This window comes from Perognathus longimembris, chromosome 3 (assembly GCF_023159225.1).
Source record: "Perognathus longimembris pacificus isolate PPM17 chromosome 3, ASM2315922v1, whole genome shotgun sequence".
In the NCBI taxonomy this organism is placed as follows: domain Eukaryota; kingdom Metazoa; phylum Chordata; class Mammalia; order Rodentia; family Heteromyidae; genus Perognathus; species Perognathus longimembris.
Genome location: NC_063163.1, coordinates 23,087,368 through 23,094,459, shown reverse-complemented (window position 1 = coordinate 23,094,459; position 7,092 = coordinate 23,087,368).

Below are 7,092 nucleotides of genomic sequence, written 5' to 3'. Positions count from 1 at the left end.
TGGATAGGGACATCTAGTATTATTGAAACTGATGTGATTTCTCTGGTAATCAAACTATCAAACCTATAACCTTATGTTGAAAAACACTAAACCCTGAAAACAAACCATTGTTCATGTTTATGTTTGTCAATGACTAAATCATACTATAAGATTGAACCCTTACAACAACTCAAGTATATTTTCTTTCTGCAACGAGAACAGCCAAGTAAGAAAAGAGAAAGGCACAAATGTGGCTATAAGACATAGCTAACCTACTGGTTTTATAGAAATATGAAAGATGAGGAAAGAAAGCCATTTGACCATTTTCCCCTTTAATAAAAGTGCTAATAATCCAGCAAAGTGGAAGTAGACAATCTAGCAAAGGTGGACAAAGTCATTGAACTGTCAGGTACATCATCTATTCTTCCAATACAAAAACAACATGTGCTCACAAAATCCTGTCCCTCCACCTCCTGTATTGGCAGCACACTTAGAAAGTGGATGAGGATGAATTAAATATTAATATTAATAATTAATGTTACAAAAGTTACTCCCAGTAGAACAGTAGAGTACCTCACCCCTGACAAAACTCATTTTGCTCTGATTTTGTGGATTCAGACAGCCATATTACTTGATTTTCTTTTGCTTTCCTCTCTTTCCCGTCATGGTTTTCTTGGTTAATCAGGCTATGAAAACCATTCATACACAAATACATTCTTTCACAGGCAAACAGCAGGCATCTCCTTGTCCCTAAGCTATGAAGGTAAAGAGATTACCAGTATCTCTTGCATGTTCCTAAAGGCTGAAGCTCTGATAAGGGCTAGACTGTTTTTAAGCAGAGATAAGTTAAGTAAACTATAGTAAATCCATAGGATGGATTACAAGTCAGCTATAAAAATTCATGAGGTAAAGAATACACACACACACACACACACACACACACACACACGATAAATTGTTAAGGTTACAAAAGCTGTTGATTCAGTGATCCAGGAGTGTTAAACAAACTTTAATAGAACCACAGAGCTCATATTTTATATAAGATATATCATTAATAGTTTCTATATATTGATTGTAAGAAAATTCTGACTTAAGAACATATTAAATTCCATTTCTTATTAAAGAAAATATTAAATAAGACAATATCTACCATGTGCTTCATATTTTTAACTTGTATACAGAAAAATACATATCATATTTTATGTGATAAGTTGTATACATGTTAAATAATATAATTGTGTTATTGTGGTGTTATCTAAATATCTCTAACATTATATATAAAGCCTGGGATGAAATCACATTTGAGGTTCATTTCTTTACCTTTTTCATTTTTTTAAATTTTCTTCTTCCACAGAACAGAATTTTCCTGCTCAGCAAATATTACTCTGATAATATCTTATTTAAGCTTTTGCAAATGGAATATTCCTAGGCCATTAAGTCAACCATTCTTAGGCCATTAAATTAATCAAACATTCAACAGTCTTGCATTGTTTTCTCTCTCCCTGATTTTCTACTCTGCTGATAGAAATTGCACGCAGCCTCCCAGCTTGGAGAGACTACCCTTGGGAGATCAGGAGAGTCTGGGGGTGCTGTCTGCATTGAGACCTTGTAGGGAATGAAGAGGAAGAAATGACATATTTATGAGAAATGTGAACGAGGTACAGTGACCAACAGCAGGCTGTTCCCTTTGAATAGACTGGGGACACTTTCCATGATTGGGTTTGGGTCTAGGTCAGTCACTACTTTTGTGAGCACTGTCAGCTCACCGGGAGGTAACCGCTTCTCCAAGGCTCTTTTGACAATGGCAGTCAGGGAGGCTGCAGCTTCCTGCCTCTCGCAGCTGACACTCAACTGCCCAGGGTAGCAAGTCCAATGCTCTTCTAAAGTATGATGGGCATTTGTCTTCTCCTCTCAAAAACACATTCGGAGTCCCAGTGGGAAAAGAAGTAAGTGAGTTTGTCCAAGACCTCTCGCCTTTTTTTTTTTTTTTTTTTTTTTTTTTTGGCCAGTCCCGGGCCTTGGACTCAGGGCCTGAACACTGTCCCTGGCTTCTTCCCGCTCAAGGCTAGCATACTCTGCCACTTGAGCCACAGCGCCGCTTCTGGCCGTTTTCTGTAGTATATGTGGTGCTGGGGAATCGAACCTAGGGCCTCGTGTATCCGAGGCAGGCACTCTTGCCACTAGGCTATATCCCCAGCCCGAGACCTCTTGCCTTTTAAGAATAAGGGAAACTGATGGAATCCTCTTCAGAGGATTACGAGAGGCCACCTGGCCTTCTCTCATGAGCCCCATCTTCTTGTTTTACTTTCTTACCTGACCATGAGATTTATTTTCTCCTTCTATTGAGTCAAAGCCAAGTTTTAATGCCATGTGAAACAGTCGCTTCTTTTGTTGATGATTCTCTTGTATCCCCTTCCTGTGGTTGTCCCCGCACTATCACTGTATCTCATCTAAGTACCCTGGATAGTGTATAGACGTGTATTAGAACTAGGGAAGTGAAAGGGAATATCAGAATCGAGAGACAAAGGATAAAAAGACAAACGACTCCAAAAGCAATACTTGCAAAACCATTTGGTGTAAAACAACTGAACAACTCATGGGAGGAGAGGGAGAGGGGGAAGGGAGGGGGAATGAGGGAGGAGGTAACAAATAATACAAGAAATATACCCATGGCCTTATGTATGAAACTGTAACCCCTTTGTACATCATTGTGACAATAAATAAGTAATTATGATTTTTTAAAAAAGGCCAAGTTTTACAGACAGGGAGGGAAGAAAGGTGGCATCTGAAGAAAGGGAAGGAATTCCCATGTGGTATTGAGCCTCTATGTAATTATAATGCTTAAAGATGCGCTTGACTTCAATTAACTAGCCGAGTCACTGTCAAAAATCTAAAGGAAGTTTTATTGAACTGATATGAGGTTTGGACGGTGATTATGACTGCAGGTGTGTGGATGGTCCAGACACATATGCTTACAGTCAGCAGATGTCTAGGGAAGAAGAAAAGAGCTCCAAAAGAGTTCCACAAGGCACTGAAGAAATTAAACGTCAACTCCGGAGAGATGAGCAGAAGCTAAGAACTTGTTCATAAAGGGGCGGAGCCACAAGAGTGACAAGGCTGATTTGATGTGCACAGAGCAGAGGTGAGAAGTAAACAAAGTGGACAGCTGACCCAGCACTGTTCTGGAGAAGATATGCTTAGAAGCCACCAAAGGAAAAAATCAGAGACAGAGAGATGGCTAAGGTAACTGTAATAGAAAAATGAAACAAAGTATCTGTTATGGAAGAGGCATAAAAATAATATCAAAAGGAGCCAAGTAGGTACTATTTTTCTTTATGTCTATTCATGAGAAGGGTACCTGAGGCAAGATGGGAAAGGTTCAAAATAAGTTGAGGAGCAAGCAGAAATACAGCACAAATATGAGAATGTCATGTGGGGAAAGAGCTGAGGAAAGGATCCACCCTGATCTGTAAGAGAATGATCCATTCCTTTTCTTTGCCTCCTTCTATGCCACATACAAAATAGGCACAGGCTGGAATTTGAGGTATATAGGTGTATTTACTTCTGTATTAAATTACCAACTGTCCTTGTTTTTGTTCTCAAATCTTATACTTCCATTCAGAAATTCTCCCTAAATCATGTATTTTCCAAATATTCTAGTAATAGGAGATGGTAGAGTATAAGGGTAAAACCACAATTTTGTTAATTTATGCCACTTCTCTGCTGGTGGGGATATTTAAACTGATGATTCATAGACAAAGATATTATACAAGAATTTTATCATGAAAATGGAAAGAAAGAAACGCGTATTCTTTAATTATATACAAGAAGTGTCAAAGGGGCATTGAAGAACCGGTGTGTAGCAGCAGGATATGAACATTTGGAACATTTGGAACATTTGGAAGCAAGAGTAAGAATTTAATATTCTACTTAATTCAATTGCACACCATTATTTAGTGAATACCTTGTTCAATGCTAGAACTATATTAAGTGCCAGTCATAAAACAGTGAACAAAATGTTTCTTCACACTCATGGCATTAGGTGTTTGTAAAAAAGACAAGCTTGTAAAAGGAAAAGATGTTAACCATCAAACACCATGCCAGGTTCTTTTCACATTAAGAACATAAGCACAAAAAAGAAGAAAAAGTGCTCAATTTAACCAGCGTTCTTAATTCTTTCATGATGTTTTAAAAATCAAGTACAATTTTCAGCCAGGAAAGAAGTCAAATAGTTTCAGTCACTTTAATGTAGAGATACTTCTGGGTTTTTACATTGGTCTCATGAAGAAATTCCTTTAGACCTAATTTATTCAGCCTATTAACAGTTTCGGCAGCAGAAAGTAATCTTAAATTATTTTCTTCCCCCAAAGTAGCAATGGAAATGTTTATAAGGTAGGTTTAGGGGTGATAGAATAGTTTTCTGTGTATTTAAATGTATATCTCAAAATTTATGCTTTCCCCTATAATTTTTACACCTACACCTTAACCTCCATGAGCCTAAAAGAGACATCTGTTGAACCAGTTAAATTATATCCACAGAGGGAAAGGGGGAAGAGAGAGGGGGTAATGAGGGAGGAGGTAACAAACAGTACAAGAAATGTATCCAATGCCTAACGTATGAAACTGTAACCTCTATGTACATCACTTTGACAATAAATAAGAAAAAAACCCTTTGCCACCTGAAAAAAATTATATCCATTAAGAATCTTTTATTATTTATTCACTATGGCAATTCTCTTCTGCAAATGAGATAAATGTTCTGACCCAGGTTTCAAGTTGAATTTGAACCCAGGCTCATACCTGACCCCCTGTGATTAACAAAATGTCTGTCTGGTAATCATCATTTCTTGCCAGAATACTTGAGCAAATGAATATTCTCCTGTAATTAAGTCTGTGTATTTTTGAAACTATTCTTTGGAGTTTTTTCTTACCTTCTGATTTTTTTCCTCCATGAACATTTTAGAAGAAAATGTCATGGAAACATATAACTTTCATCAGAGACAGAACTGATTAAAAACTTTACAATGATAGTTATTTCTCTGCATATCACTTGCAGATTAAAAATTCTTATAATAGCTTTCTCTGTAAAAATATTGTTTCATCTAAAAAGCCATTTAGTCTAAGAATAATAAGAAAATATAAACTACTGTATACCTCCAGATGCTATAAGAAACTCTAGAAATAGATGCTTCACGATATCAAAACAAAATGTTAAGATACTATTGTAGCTTTTCCTTATCTATTATCAGAAAATACACCATTGATAGCATACTTTTTTGCAACCCACTTTTATATTAATGTCCCCTTTTCTAATATCCAGAGTCTACCTAGTTAGAGAAAGCAGGCAGCATTTGTCTTTTGGTGTCTGGATTTCCTCACTTAAACGATCCTTTCACTCTCTTTCAAATCACATTATTTCATTTTTGTTTATTCTGATAAAGAGTGATTTATTGAGCTGTTTCATTCTTTGATATTGTTAGATCAGCTTACATTACATTTACATTACATTTAGTTTAATTTATTTTCATTTATTTTTGAGATTTCTCTATGAATCCTTTTGGATTTGAATAAATAACAACATTTAGTCATAAATAATCATTAGTAAAATTATTCCATAAAGGCTTAAAAATGTAGCTCAAGGTAGAATAATTACCTAGCAAATATAAGATACTGTATTCAAATCCAAGTACTCCAAGAAAAGTTCTTGCTAATATTAAAAGGATACATAAGTAGAGAGAGCATATATACATATATTCTTTATTTTAGAACAGTAATAAATGTAGAAAGAATGAATAATAGAAAATCATTTAAAACCAGAGTGTAACTAAAGCAATAACTATACTAATATCATTATACTTAGAATAGTAGAACAATTAGAATAGTATTATTACCAGAAAACAGAAATCTATACTATCTGAAACTATTTCTTTCTAAAGTATGTATTAGTTACTAAAGGTATAAAACCTATCTTCAAAGTATAGAATTTGAATGAAATCTATCCAAGTGATTAAGTTGTCATTAGTAACAACAACAACAACAGAAAGAAACATCATCTGATTCCTGCAGAAAGACAAAAGATCAGTTGAGTGCACCAAAAGATAATTTATCATTATAAAAATATTAAAAATCTTATTTTGGTGATTGCATTCATTTACTCAAAATGAAATCATGACCCAGGCTGGAGGCATGGCTCAAGTGGTAGAATGTCAGGCATGAGTGAAAAAAACCAAAGGAAAGAACAAAGCTCCGAGTTCAAATCCTAGTATTGGCGCGCACACACACATGAAAGAAAGGAAAGCAAAAGAAAAAGAAAGAAAGAAAGAAAGAAAGAAAGAAAGAAAGAAAGAAAGAAAGAGAAGATAGGAAGAAAGGAAGGAAGGAAGAAAAGAAGAGATAGGAAAGAAGGAAAAGGAAAGAAAGAAAGGAAAGCACCAACACCACTATATATTTATATATTGGGAATAGAGCTAGCTTATTGTCTAGTTTATAAAAATGTCTGTGGAATGAAAATCAAGTTGGAGAGGTAAGAATAATATGCTATTACCATGCAGGGCCTTTCCATATTTTAAGTGGGGAGTGGTTTGAGTGACTGCTTATCCTCAACTTTGCAAGGAATGTTTGCCTTAATAAACATATTACCATCTCAAGGGATAAAGGACAAACTAATGACCTTGTGAACTAAATAAATAATTAATTAGAAGGGGTTTACATAGGACAAGAACTATATAATACACCCAAAGAAAGAGCCTTTGTATAAGATCAAAAAGCCAAACATTTGACAAAATACAAGTTAGATAAGAAAGTACAACAGATAAACGTATACATAATAACCCAGGGTATCAAAATCAAATACAGTGGCAACAGAAGATATACCATAGGAAAGAAAAATGAAAGAAAAAAGAAAGAACTTCACATAGTACTGGAAGGGGAACAACAAAATGGCGAGACAAAGGATGAACTACACAGCTTGGTAGGGGTGGGAAGTGGGGAAAGTGGGAGAAAAATGAGGGAGAAGGTAACAAGTTTGACAAGAAATTTACATCTATATCTATATCTATATTTATATCTATATCTATATCTATATATCTGTAACCCCTCTATGTGTTATCTTGA